Source organism: Equus caballus, chromosome 22 (genome assembly GCF_041296265.1).
Source record: "Equus caballus isolate H_3958 breed thoroughbred chromosome 22, TB-T2T, whole genome shotgun sequence".
NCBI lineage: Eukaryota > Metazoa > Chordata > Mammalia > Perissodactyla > Equidae > Equus > Equus caballus.
In genome coordinates, this window is record NC_091705.1 from 50,132,743 (window position 1) to 50,147,131 (window position 14,389).

Here is a 14,389-nt window from a genome sequence, read left to right on the forward strand (position 1 = left end):
AACAGCACCACCAGGCAAGGGGCACTTGCAGAGGGCTCACTGGACATCAACTCCTTGGAGCTCCGGCCACCCTGTTATCACCAGCCCCCTTCACAGAGGAGGGAGCTGAGGTCAGTTTCCCACAGCGACCTCATTCCTGACCCCACTCATGTGATTTTACAAACTACCAAGAGTTTTTGCCTACTTGACGTTGGTTGACTGTCCCACAGTCCCTCGAAGTGGTCAGGGCAAAGGTTATCAGTCCATTTAGCAGAAGAGCAAGGTCAAGTTCTCCTAAGGTCTTCAGTGAACTTGGGAGGAAGCCACCCCAGACCCCTAACCCAGGCTCTATTGGGGACCGCAGCTCCCAGACCCCAGCCAGCAAGAAAGGTTTGGCGAGTGAGGGGGTCCTCAGCCTGTTTGCTGATGGGAGCAAGGGAGGGAGCATGCAGTGTAGGGCATAGAGGGGGCCCTGGAGACCACTCAGGACAGCCTTGGGGGCGCTGGGCTAGGGGAGCAGAGGGGGCCTCTAAGCCCCTGAGTGTGAGGTCCAGTTCCTGATGGTGACTCAGCAGGCCTGGGGTGGGGGCTGTGGGGCTCTACAGAGACAAGGCCTCACGTGGGAAGCTTGGGCTCACTGCCCAACGTCTTGACCTTCTTTGCAAGTCTTGACCTTCAGAACGGGCTGAATGAAGATGGTGGAACTTCCTACGAGGATGGTTGTGAAAAATTATTCAGTGAAAAGAACAGGAGGCAAAATACTACTTCAATGGGGTCTCAACAGCAGCATCCTGGATATGTGGGACCGGTGACTCTCTGCTATGGGGGGTCCTGTGCCCTGTGGAGGCATCCCTGGGCTCTTCCCACTAAATGCCAGTGGCAGCCCACCAGTCATGACAATCAAAAATGTTTCCAGACATAGACAAATGTCCCCTGGGACAGCCCCTCGTTTTGTACAGTGTGGTCTCAATTTTATCAAAAGGAAAGAGCTGTGTAGACTCCTGGGTGGCATAGGTCAAGGGGGTGGGATGGCAGCTCCAGTCACCAGGCGACACCGTGAACGCCCTTGGGTTCCTTGACCACTCTGGGAATGTCTCCCCTGGGTACCTTCACCCCCTATGCCAGGATGCGTGGATGATGGTGTCGCTGCACTGTCTACACACAGAAGATGGACAGCCCAAGGCCCACGCAGGAGACAGACTAAACTGCTATAGTTCCCAGTGCTCACCTGGAAAGGGAAGTGTGAATCTAAACCATGTGAGATACCACTTCGCACCCCCTAGGATGGCTGGGATCTGAGAGACAGACAGGAGCAGGTGTTGGCACAGACGTGGAGAAACCAGAACCCTCACACGCAGCTGCTGGGGTGTGAAATGGTGCCACCACCGTGGAAACGGGCTGTCAGATCCTCAAGAGGTTGAGTATACAGTCACCATAGGACCTGGCAATTCTACTCCCAGTATAGACGCCCAAAAATGAAAACGCTCAAACAAAAACTTGCACACAAATGTTTATAGCAGTATTGTTTATAATAGCCCAAAGTGAAAACAACCCAAGTGTCCTGAATGGATGAAGAGATTGTTTAAAATGTGCTATATCTGCAGAATGGAACATTATGCAGCTATGAAAAGGAACCAAGCACTGATGGATGCCACACTGTGGATGGACTTGAAATATCACGCTAAGTGAAATAAGTCATGGGAGGCTGTCTGCTCTTCCTCTTGAAAGCAAATGCCCGGTGAGCCTTGAGCAGTTAGCCTCCGCTTGCTGACAGCACTGAGTATCAGAGTTGGTGGCCATCCTGGGTGTCACCTGTCCCAGAAGTGGAGAGGTCAGGGGTCAACCAGAGCAGCTCGGATGTTGACCTCAGATGTGTGGGGCTTTGCAGAGGATGGATGGCATCCATACACCTGCACCCCACCTGCCCTGGGACATGCACAATGCTGTGGCCAGGTAGAGGGACCCCTGGGGTGTAGAGCACCCATTTTACAGATAACAAGGCTATGACTCTCCCAAGTCACACTGTGGGAAGCACAGAGCAGTGCTGGGACCCAGCCTCCTCTAGGCAGTGAGATTTTACATAACACCTCATTTCACATTCCTTCTAGCTGAGTATTATGGTTCTCGAAAGCTGAATGCTGCCAATCTCCATTTCGCATCAACTCCCAGATGGCAAGACACCAATCAGAGCTTCTTCCCCCTCACAGGAACCGGATTTGGGGCAGCAGGAACCTGCAGCATCGTGAGTCACAGCCAGAGAACAGAGGTGGGCTGTCTCCAGGCCCCTCACAGACCATCCAGGGCCTGGGGGAACGGAGAGGAGCCTCACCCCTGGGCAAGGATGCCTCAGTCGTCAAAGAGGCTGGGAATGTCACACGGCCCACGGGCTTACAGGGACAGCAGATGGCGCAGAACCCTGCCCTGGGGTCTGCGGGACAGAGCTGGGACAACGGGAAACGCCCCTGAATCCAGAGGTGAAAGTGGATGCTCCCGAGCGTATGGGGCCATCCTGCCTGGGGGCAGTTGTGCTTGAGAGTCTGGGCCGGGCCGCAGGGCACCAGAACCCCTTCAGGCCGGGCTTTGTGTTCGTTCTTTTTTCTTCCTTAAACCTCATGTATTAATTTGCTGTGGCAGCTGTAACAATTTACTACAGACTGGGTGGCTTAGACAGCAGAAGTTTATTCTCTCAGTTCTGGAGGCCAGAGGGCTGGAATGGAGGTATTGGCGGGGTCCTGCTCCCTCCGGAGCCTCAAAAGGAGGATCCGTCCTTGACTTCGGCTCTCATGGCTCCAGGTGTCCCTGGCTGGTGGCCGTGTCCCTCCCATCTCTGCCCCCATCTTCACGTGGCTTCTCCTCTGTCTGTCTCTCCCTTGCGTGTCTCTTACAAGGGCATGTGACGGCATTTAGGACTCACCGAGTCATCCGGGATAATCTCATGAGGAGATCCTTAACTCGGTCACGTCTACAAAGACCCTTTTCCCAAAGAAGGCCAGCTTCACAGGTTCCAGGCATTAGGAACCTATCTTTTGGGGGCCACCATCAACTGCTATGCTTGGAGAGGCAGGATTTGGGTTCTGGGGTGCTCTCCTGCAGGGCCCCCGCCCCCAGCAGAAACAACAGGAAAGCCCCCGAGCCGGCCAGGGTGCGGCGTCCGGGGGGCCCGTGTGGGGTCAGCTCACAGCCTTTCCACTGTCAAAACGCCTCCAGGTCCTCACGCACCAAGAGCAGCAGACACGGCCCCGTGCACAGATGTTTTCAGGTGAAGTTGGGAGAGATCTCTAACAAGCAGCAAACACTCCGGGAAAAGTAGAGGCCAATCCCCAGAACTGCCCGAAGAGGACAGCCTGACCCTCCATCCCCACCAGATGAAAGGCAGCTGCCGGCACCACCGCTGACTGTCCTTCCTTTGAGAGCAAACGGCCCTGGCGGTTTCGGTCCCTGCCAAAGAGCCGAGAGGAGCCCCTTTCTGGCCTGGGTCAGCCCAGCAGCCGCCCTGAGGGACGGTCCCACCCCGCGGCGGCTGGGATCTGCCTCCCGCGTGGCGGGGCTTGTGCCCCAAGTCTCAGGCTGCCCAGGCCCTCCCAGGGGGGCTGCACCCCGGATTCTCGGGGCCCATTCCCATTCCCTGGCATATCAGAGTAGACTCAGTCGTGCCCACTTCAAGTCTAGGACCCTTGGAATTCTGGACCCACCCAGACCCAACTACTCCATTTAGCACAGCCCCCACTCCTGACCCCACAGCACACACCGTGTCGCCCTCACCGCTGCTACGCTTCTCTAGTCCAAAGTCCCTGTTCCCCCTGGCCATCTGTTCTCTGAGCAGACACACTCCCATTCTGGGGCCCTCTTTCCAACAGCACCCCGTTTCCTTTTGGGGAGTCACCTTGCCTCATATGGCCTATTCACGGGCCTCCCACGAGGCCACATGGGCTGTGCACACATAACCTCATGGAGAACATGACATCGATGGTGCCCCTGCGCCTGGCAGCGCAGACCCGCTCTTTTTGGGCTGGTCCAGACAAGGGGTGGTACTGGGTTGAACAAGATCAGTCGGTCCTGAGATGACCTGTGGTCCCAATGGCCAGCAGCTCTGGCGTGGGAGCCTGGGAACCGGCTGGTCTGTTGCCTTAGCCTCTTCTCCACGCTCCCTTTGTCCTCCCTATAAATTCCCTGCGAGCTTCGGGTGGCTGCGTGGGCTTCTGTTGCTGGCAACCGCAGATTCTTGAGTGGGGCTCTCTGTCCTTCCTTCAGGGGGTCGCCCTCCCCACGTCTCAGAGTGCCTTGTCCCGCACCCCTCCACTGGCTCTCAGAGCTGCGGCCGCGTAGCTGAAGCACACCTCTCCTCCTGTGGCTCCGACTTCCCGCGGCTCCCATGGGTCCTTGATTGACAAGATCGCAGTGATTTGTATGCAGACATGAGGCATCTCTCCCCAAGTGCTAAGTGTCTGTTAATTTGGGAAGCCCCTCGCGGGCCCACCCCTCCTCATCCCGCCTCCCCTGACTCCTCCTCCAGAGAGGAGCCTGAGCACCAGCACCAGTCTTACGCTCTGCATCCCACCTCCTTCCCCTCCAGCCCCAGGCTGCGGCACCAGGATTCGGAGGGGAACATGACCCCCATCTTCCCCAAGCATTCTCCTGTCTGAGCCTGTTCTCCGGACCTCAAACAAGAGGGCCCCCAGCCTGGGTCGCTCGCGGCTCTGCTGATGGAGGGCAGGAAGCCAAGAGGCACCCTCCGAGTCTGGTGATCCCAGCGCAGCCCGAGCCCACCTGCTCTCCAGCCCTCAGCCTCAGGCAGAGGGGAGCTGCGGATATGAGGGGCTCAAACTTGAGTGGAGGGGGCTTTGCTGAGATGCACGGTGGCCCAGTGGTGGCAGAGCCCTGTGGCCTCCTCCCATGGCCTGGGGCAGGGGTGGGTTCTGGGCCACAAGGACCCATGTGGAGCATGGGTCCCCTGGGCACTGAAAGAGCAGGAGAAGCTCAGAGCCTGGGGTTTTCCCAGTTCATCGTCCACCCCACAGAGTGGCCCCAGCGCTGCACGTCCCCATCCTAACCGTTCCTGGCCCCAGTGCCAATGTCACATTGTAACAGGTCACTGTTGCGAGTGGTAACAATGCCCACAGTTAATAACAGCTGGGCTAACATGGACCCCGAGTCTAGCCCCGGCCCCCCCCCCCCCACCGCCCCAGAGAGAGTGGCTCTCTGCTTTGTCTGTTGCTCTCCCGCAGCCTGCGATCCTCAATGTGATCCTCAATCGTTCCAGGGGAGGAAGCTGAGCCTCAGGGAGGGAAGCGGTGGCCGAGGTCACACAGCTGGGAGAGCAGGACGAGTGAGGGGCCAGGCCCGTGTTACATCTTCAGGCAGCCATCCGCCATCACTAGGGTCGTGCACATTGAAAGGACTGGACAGAAGGCCTCGGGCCACCGGGGGTTCCCGTCCAGGAGCAAACTCAGTGCCACAGGCTGCACAGTGCAGACAGCAGAGACCACCGGTCAGTGCTGGCCGGCGCCACAGATGGAAACAGACACCAAACTGATTCCGTTTACTTTTCTCAGACAAATGACAGACACTCCAGTGCCTCACAAGGGTGCCGGTCAGCAGGGTGGGTTACAGATGAGGCGTTAACCCCAGGAGCCCCCGCTGCAGGCCCTAGAGAGCCCCTGACCCCAGTGTGAGGTGCACAGTGGGAGGAGATGGCTCGCTGCCCTGATGCGGACACAGAGCCCAGCAGGCCAGGCCAGCCCGGAGCTCCCAGAACCCCTGCAGGGGAGCCGAGGGGCTGCAGCCATCCGCGGACCAGTGTCGCAGGTCTCTCTTGGGGCCTCATCGCTACTCTCAGCAATTCAGGGAACAAAGAGGAAAGCCAAGCGGAGGAGGGGCTGCGCCTTCCTTCCTCAGTGCTTGGCTCCTGAAGCAGACGGGAAAAACTGGAGGACAAGGGAAGCTTGTCTGCAGGACTGGGCGCTGGGCTCGGCGGGTCCATCGCAGGTTCTCCCACTCTCTGTCCCTCTCTGTCCCTCTCTCTGACTCTCTGTCTCTGACTCTGTCTGTCTCTGTCTCCGTCTCTCTCTCTGTCTCTCTGTCTCTGTCTCTCTCGATGGAGGCCTCAGTGTGGGGTTACGATTCCCAGATGGCACATGAACGTTGTGTCAAGCTGGTGTTCAGGGAGCACTGGGAAGGACTCAGAAATGACCCCTCCAACTGTGCCCTCCAGTTTGGAAGCACAGGAAATGTCAGCTGACCTTCATTAGTTTTATTTTGCCTGAGGAAGAAACGTCGATGCACCCCACCCCCCCACCCCCCGCGAAGACTCTGCTTCTGTGTCTCTGTGTGGGGTGATCAGTGACAGGGAGGCCCGGGGCCCTCCTGCGCTGAGACGTCACACGAGCAAGGAGCTGTAGCAGTGGGGCCTTCCTTCCCCCATCATCCTCCTGTCATCTAGATTAATTTTACAAGAACCCTTGGAGGGAAGGACCCTCAATGCTCCCATTTTACAGGTGAAGAAACTGAAGCTCAGATGTGTTGAGTGTCTGTCCTGCAGCTAAAAATGGCAGAGGCTGGATGTGACTCCAGGTCTGTGTGACTCCAGCTTGGGGCTCAGGGGCCAGGGGGCGGGAGGCGCCTCTCTCCCTGGCAGCTGGAGGAGAAGCGCAGGGAGCCCGGGAGGAGGGTCTTGGGATAGCCAGCACAGTCAGCGGCTGCCCCCGCAGGCTCCCTGTGTGACGTGATGTCGCAGCCGGCACGTGCCCTGGAGGCAGGAACACAGGATGATAAGCATAGCGTGCTCCACCTGGGCTGCAGGCTCTGGGCCTCCTGGCTGACCAGAAGGGCTCTCAGCCCCAAACTCAATTGGGCTGTGTTTTGTGGTCCTCTCCAGGCCTGATTTCCACCCCACTGGTCAAGCTGGCCTTGGGGTCAGCGCGAGTGAGGTACCCGCTGTTCCCAGTTCTCCTCCTAACCTGTGCCTGTCCCTTCTTAGGCTCCCCATAGGCACCAGCTCCTGTGTCCACCTGAAACCCCAGAGCTCCTTGTCCCGCCTAGGGTGTCGCACAGCCTGTGTGTCAGCTCCGTCACAGATCTCCTGGCCTGTCCCTCCTCTGCATGCCAGCCCCTCGGCCTCCCTGGGTGCCCCAAACTCGACATGTCCACAGCTGGACTCCCAACTCCAACACATCCCCATCCACTTCTCTTCCTTGGTCCTCCCTGCACACACCCCTCCTCCCTTGATCCCAGGCCCAGTTGCCACTCCTTGGACGATCCATCCGTCCACCTGCACCCGTACCTCCTTCCTTTCCAGCAGCCGCCAGCCTTAAGAGAATAGGAGAGACAGGCAGAGCCCTGCCCATCCATTGCAAGCGTCTATACCATGCTGGCTGTCTGCAGCCTGGCTCCATGCTGGGCCCCAGGGACACAGAGGGGAGCCACGAAAACCCCACCTCAGCCTCTGCCACAGGGAAAGCTCGCCTGGTCCCCAGGGAGCGCGGAGGCAGGTGGCACAGTGCAGGTTGTGGCCTGCTTGGTCTCCAGTGTCTTGCCATCTAGCTCCCCAACACCTCAGACTTCTGTTTGGGGGTCCTCATAGTCCTGGGGAACCCACCTCCCCGTGGGGCTCCAGGGCTGGAGCTCAGGGCCCAGAAGCCACCGGTCAGCTTCTGGCCTGTGATTGGCTTAGAAGTAGACACGTGACCAGCGCTAGTCCAATCAGAGTGAATCAGGCTTTTGGCTGGAATATGGTACAAAACCATTTTCTCCCACTGGATGCAAACCAGGGAGCTTGCAGACTTCAGAGCTACATCTTGGGACCTTGGGATGAAAATGGAACCGTAAAGACACAGAAAGAAACCTGGTTCTCGGCAATATTGTTGAGCAGCTGGATCAAGTCTTGCCTGAAAGCAAACTTACTGCTGGACTTTCCGTCACATGAGTCAATAACTTCCCTTTGCTGTTTAAGCCATTTGGGGTAGGATTTGCTGTGCCTAGCAACTAGAATCTGGAAAGATTCTGACTAAGATAGGCATGGGAGGGGCTGAGTCAAGGGTGTGAGGGTCCTTACTGTCATAGCCCAGGATCTGAGCCATCAGGCTTGCAATCTGAGAAGCTGGCCCAGTCTCAACACATTCTTAGCCACGACTCTTTAGACAATGTGACCAAGTGTCATTCAGCACAGCTGCAAGTTCCTTAGTGTTTTAGGATGGGTGATGTCTCAGGACCTTCAGGAACAGTTGCAATTCTGGAGCGATGCACAGCCTCTCAGATCAGCTGGGCCACGTGTCTTGACATCTCTTCCATTTCCTCCTGTCTTGGGCCCCAATTCTTCCTGTGCATCATTCAGAGGCAGTGGCAGGGGTTCAGATGGGTCTGGGGCCAGCCAGGCCCTTCTCCACTTGGGACTGAGTCCCACCACCCAGCAGGTCAGAGGCCAGGAGTGTGGCAGCCCCAGCCTGGGTAGACCTGAGCCAATCCCACGCTCTTCTCTCCAGGTGCAGGACAAAGCCGTTTCTGGAAGGACCTGGAGGTGGAAGGTGTTCGATAGAAGACAAAAAGGTGCAGAGAACAATTGCAGGGTCCTCGGAGGGACGTCCCGTCCACTCACGTGTGCTCGGCTCCGCCGCCGTGAAGGAAGTGAAAACCAAAACAGCAATGACGATGCAGGTGCTTACAGCACAGCAAAGGCAAGCAGCCTGAGGACACCCTGCCAGGACAGGCCGGGAGAAATGGGTGTGCTCACGTCAGGGCAGTTAGTACAAAGGTCTGGGGAACAACTGAGTGGACTCTACCAGCATCCGCCCAGGGCTTCCACTTCTCGAGGTCAACGCTGCAGAAACACTCACGTGAATGCAGAGAGACCACTGCAGACAGATGTCCAGTACAACTGTGATGGTGAGGCAGAATAAAAACAATAAAGATAATAACGATGATAGTAGAACGCCAGTGTCCACTAGGGGGCAGTTAGAGAATTATCATTAGTATCCGCAGTCAGGACGAGCGAGGTTCCGATAGGAAGGCGGACGGACAAGGGAAAGGCGCCTGCAGAGCCAGGTGCTGAATGCCAGGGAAAGCGATGCAGTGTGTATGTTTATGCGAGAAAATCCGTGTGGCGGGGCCACCTCTGGAGGGCCTGTGCTGGACCCGAAGGGCCCTGCACAGCGCCCCGGGCAGCAGGATGCGTCCTTCCAGCCCTGTGAGGCCCCTGCTGGGGCTACCTGTTCACATGGGCTAGTGGGCTCCCCAGGCCTCAGCCTGTCCCGCCCATCATGGCTTGAACCTGCTGTGATCTTGGCGGTCAAGTGGGACGCAGCAGTTGGGCCAAACCAACTTACCGAGAGCCACCTCTGCGTGAGACCCTGTGGGGCACACTGAGTGACAGGGAGAGGTCGAGGATGTGGGCTGGCCTTCCAGCAACTCCCAGACCACAGGGCAGAACAGGGCGGGCTGCAGGGAGGGGCGCCAGAGGAAGGAGCAGCAGGGTTCCCACAGGCGGGGACGGGGGAGGAGGGCATGGAAGAACACGCAGGGGCGCGAGGGCCCGAGTACCAGGACTCGAGAACATGAAGAAAACGAGGGGCAGGGCAGACACCAGACCACAGTCCAAGTTCTCGGGGAGCCTGCAATGCAAGTTCAGGGAATTGGACTCTACTCTGAAGACTGACGATGCTGAGTGGGGGTCTGAGCGGGAAGGAAGAACTCCTGGGTAGGAAACCTTGAGAGGATTATGTATGGATGCAGGAAGGCAAACCCAGGGGCCGGAGGACACCGTGCTTCTGTGTCCCGTAAACCTGGGTCTAGTCCCCGCAGCACCACACACCAGCTGTGTGACCTTGTGTGGTACACTGTACCTCTCTGAGCCTGTGCCTTCTCCGCTTAATGGTTCCCACTCCCAGGGCTGGAAGGGAGAATCACAGAGAAGCAGCCGGGGCCTGCACAGACTAATGGCTTGTGTGACACCAGCTCTTGCACCCAGGAGTGACCCAGGATGGTTTGGGCCCTTTCTGGCTGTGGTTCAGAGTGACCAGATTGAAGCTGGTGACTGAGGGCCAGAGTGATGAAGGAGATGGTTTGGGAGAAACTGCCCTCTGCTGTATCTACCCGCCCCTCCCCCCTGCCTCCGCTAAGAGGGGCCAGCACCTGTCACAGCAAATGGCCACCAAATGCCAGCTCAGATGGCTGGGCCCATCTCAGGTCGGTTCCCTGGAAGCAGGGCTGAGCCGTGACCCCTGTGCATGACCCACTGGGAGGGGTCTCAGGAGAAGGGCCGGTGGGACGCAGGATGGGTCAGGGGAAGCCGAGCAAGGAGGTGGTCCCTGCTGGAGACAGGCCTCAGCCTGATCCCGGGGATGGAGACTCCGGAGCAGGAAGTGGTCTGCCCCACCCACCGACAAGGGGCAGGTCCCCTGTGCCCCCTGCCCTCCACCTGTCAGTCATTGTCTGAGTCCTGGTGGGTGGTGTGGACCTGGAGGAGGGCCACTCTGGAGAAGGGGCGGCTGTGAGCTGTGCATCCCACAGGCCCACACCTGAGGTGGGTGCACCATGGGGGAGGGGATCTGGTAGGCACCGCAGCACCCACTGTGCTCCAGAACCTGGCACGGGGCAGCACTGACCAGCAGGGGCTCCTGCCCCATCTCCCTCGATTCTACATCAAGAAGAGCAAAGGGCCTGGGCTCCACGCTCTGTGCTTTGCTGTGATGCTCACACGCTACCGGGAACAAGTGACAGAAGGTGGGTGATGGGAAGCAAGGAGTGCATGTCCCTTATTTCTCGGGCCTCCCGTCACAAGGCCTGGCACCCAGGAGGGGCACAGTTCTTCCCTCGGATCTGGCTCAAACGTCTGACACGAAGCGTCTGGATCGCCAGACCACGCCAGGCCACGTGGTATTGCCCCACTACCCAGCACTTCCTTCATCACAGCTCCGGTTGTCACTGACGCCCCAGTGCCTGTAGGTACGGGGCACAGGCCCCCGTGTCCCTCTGGTCCCCCCGCACCAGCGCCCAGCAAACAGTAGGTTCAATCTGTATTGGTGGGGCGAACGATTCTGACAGAGGGCCTTCCTCACTCGTCTGCCGGCTGTATTTTCCTTGAAACAGTTCTCAGGAGACAGGGAGGATGAACAGCTGCTCGCAGAACCTGAGGCCTGTCGACCTAAGGTGGGTTTAACTGCTCCCTGGAGGCCAGCAAGGGCCTGCACAACCCAGACGCTCCCTGAACATCTGTAGGAAATACCTCTGGACCATGAGCTGAGGTCAGCCAGTGGCCCCTGAGCTGAGCCCAACACGGGAGCAGTTTTCAAGATGAGCTGAGAGTCCTGAGAGCTATGGTGACATTCAGGGCCAGGTTCCACCTCTCCTGGTGGCCCTGGAGCCCTGGCCAGTTGATGCAATTAGAAAGTCATTTCAAGATGCCCCGTTGGTCCTGCCGTGATGGTGCCTGAGGCTCCTGCCAGGCCAGCAGGCTGGCTGAACCTTTAAATGTAGGCAGTGAGCCGCTGCGTTCCCGGGCGGGGCAGGCACGCTGTCCTGGGGCTGGTGCTGGGAGCACAGGGAGGGTGCAGCCTCACATCGCCACCCCCCACCCCATGCCCAGAGCCAGGTTTCAGAGACATAGTCCCTCAGCAGCGCTTGGAGTGAGGGTGAGGCAGGCACAGCCGTGCGCAGGAACTCGAGCAAGCTGCTGCTGGGGTGTGCCTGCATGTCAGGCCAGGTGACATTCCAGCGAGGCTGACCCCAGAGCCTCTGGATCCTTGTGCATCCTTGTGCTGCTGCCACCAGCTGGGGTGGTCTCTCGGCCTCTCTGAGCCACAAGCCTCTGCAGCTGTGCAAAGCAGACAGTGCAAGATCTGCCTCTCTGGGAAGCTCTGGGTAGCACCTACCCTGGGACATACTTCTAAACCACATCTGTTGTCTCTGTGCAGATGGGGGACCCAGTACAACCAACCTGAGCCTAACAAGCCTTCAGGCACGGACCCATACATGCAATATCCATGCACTCACATGCACAGGCAGACACCAAATGCACAGAAATACACATATGCATGAGCACATGCATCCATGTGTGCTCATGCACAGCACATACTTAGATGCACACCTGCATATGCACACACATGTGCACCTACACGCAAGCACACACAGCAATGCACACATTTGCACGCTGCACACGTGTGCAAACCCAAACACGCTCACAGACATGTCCACTTACTCACATACACACACACAGCCCTCACAGCCCTCACTAGCCCCAGTTGTTTCTTCGGGCTCTGCCACCACTACCGGCAGACGGCTGGACCCCCTGCACCTGGCTGACCATGCTGCAGGGCCCAGACAGGGCGCCAGTGACCGGTGCTCACCACTTCCCGATTTCTCTTTACTGGCATATGTTTGGAATGAACTCGCTATGGTTCTGACTTCAGACTGGTACTGGGTTTCCTGATCGGAAGACATGCCCCCCCCCACCACACGGATGCCCAGCTCCACACACCCTCCTTCTACTCTGAGGAGGACATTGCAGAAGCTGGTTCAATCCTTAGCTCCACTACTTACTGCCTTTTCAACCTTGGGCAAATCACTTATCTGTTCTGGGGCTCAGTTTCTCCATCTGAACAATGAGTTCATATCAGAAAGAGCTTGCATGGTTGTGTGGTTTAAATGAGATCTCTGTCGAGCCCAGGGCCTGACTCCCGGCAAGTGCTCAGGAAGTGTGCACCTCTAGCCTGAAGGGGGAGCTGGAGACATCCTTTCACCGCTGGGGAACCTGAGTCCAGGAAAAAGTAACCATTTGCCCCAGGTCCCATGGCAACCTCACAGGTGACCTGCCTTCCTGCCTGGCTTGCTCACCTTGTGGCCTGGGCTGGCACCAAGAGCCCCCAGCCGTGCAGGGCTATTTGCTCTGAGGCTTTCATTTCATGGCCTCACGTTCCCTTCAGTTTCATTCACATCAAGAACTCCAAGAGCCCCGGGGAGGAAGCCACAAACATGATCACATTACTGTAACTGAAAATTAATGGACTGCCGGTGGTTCGAAAAGAAAAATTATCTAAATATTTTATATGGAGTAATAAAACGTTTTCAATTTGCAGCTGCATGTTCTGCACCATTCACCACTTTATGGCCCAGATTCTGCCGTTGTCAATGAGCATTTTATCCTCTCTGTTACTTGGTCACTGCGTGAGCCCTGAGATCGAAGAGAGAGGCAGAGGCCGCAGCAGATGCTGTGGGTGGCAGGCTTGCCCTGTCCTTGGAAGGGCCACCCCTCTGGGCTTGCCTCTGGGGATGTGGGCCTCATTCTGGGGGTGAACATAGCCCCAGACTTCCCAGAGCCAGAGGTGGAGTAGGGGATTGACATTTTTGCTGTATGATCAGAAAACTGAAAATTCAGCCTCCACTGGTTGTTTGGTCTACCTGGTGCCAAGTTGGCTCTAGCTGTGACCTTTCCAGGAATGCCTTCCCTTTCCCTCTCCTCCTTCTCTACAGCTCCTCCTTCGCAGCCTGCCTCCTCCAAGAAGCCCACTGTAAGTAGTCCAGCACATACTCTCGCTCTTGGGACTTGTGGAGCCTGCACCATCCCAACCACAGGCTCTCGTGCTGATCTACAGTCTCATATTGCCACTTATGTAGACCCTCTTGGAGCCCCGTTCACATCACTTCAGCCCTTGTCATATCTGTGAATGCCAGCGGTTTCTTACTATAAGATATAGTGACTCCTTCCTGAGGATTTCCTCTGGCTGGAGGAGGGTGCTCAAGCCCAGCTGGGCACAGAGCAGGCTGGAAGTGCCGGGAAGTTAAAATCAGCACCCAGGGCAGCTTTCAACTAACAATGGAGGGAAAGGCACATCAAACTGCTTACCACTTTGTACCCACTAGACTGTTTGCAGTAAAAAGACTGACAATACCAAGTGTGGACAAAGATGTGGCACAACTGGAACTCTCACACTGCTGGTAGAAGTATAAAGTGGTACAACCATTTTGAAAGACTTTTTGGCAATTTCATATAAATTCAACATACACCTACCCCATCTCCCAGCAATTTTACTTCTAAGTGATTAAAGAAGAGAGGAAGTATGCCCACAAACAGATTTGTATATGAATTTCAGGGCAGTTTTATTCACAATAGCCAAGACTAAGAGATGACCCCAGTGTCCAAAATGTGAATGGATAAACAAAACAGTATTTTCATTTAATGGAATACTGTTCAGCCATAAAAAGGAATGAAGTGCCGACACACACTACAACATGGATGAATCTGAAAACATGATGCTCTGTGAAAGAAGCCAGACACAAAAGGTCACATATTGTATGATTCCATTTATATGAAATACCTAGGACAGAAACACACAACAACATGGATAGATCTTAAAAACATTATGTTAAGTGAAAGTAGCCATTCAAAAGAGTACAAGGAGCATGATCCTATTTATATGACGTT